A 413-nucleotide genomic window follows, 5' to 3' on the forward strand; every position below is an offset into this window, starting at 1 on the left:
GCCCACCCCCGCCCCCCAGAGCCAGCACACCTCCTGGGGAGGGGACCGCCCAGCCTGCAAGGAAGTACTCCTTATCCCAGTGTGACAGGGCCGCTCCCGGCCACGTCTCCTAGCAGCGTGATACCCCCGCCTGCTGCCGCCGCCGCTGACTTCTGAGCTGCCTGGGCTGCAGACGTCTGTCTGGCTTGGAGTCTCCGGGCCAGATGCAATAGGGCAAGCTAAAAATAACCCGGTGGGCGGCCCCCATCGGGAGTGCGGGTCGGGGTGGGGGGGCCTGGGCTGGGCGCGGACACATGATCCCCGGGACCCGGCCGAGTGGAGCTGAGACCGTCCGGCAGACCGTGCACACTTCTGCTCCACACTTCCAGGACCGCCCCCCGCCCCCGCCCCGACCAGAGGGCCCCTCTCCTCTG

Source organism: Delphinus delphis, chromosome 20, assembly GCF_949987515.2.
Source record: "Delphinus delphis chromosome 20, mDelDel1.2, whole genome shotgun sequence".
NCBI lineage: Eukaryota > Metazoa > Chordata > Mammalia > Artiodactyla > Delphinidae > Delphinus > Delphinus delphis.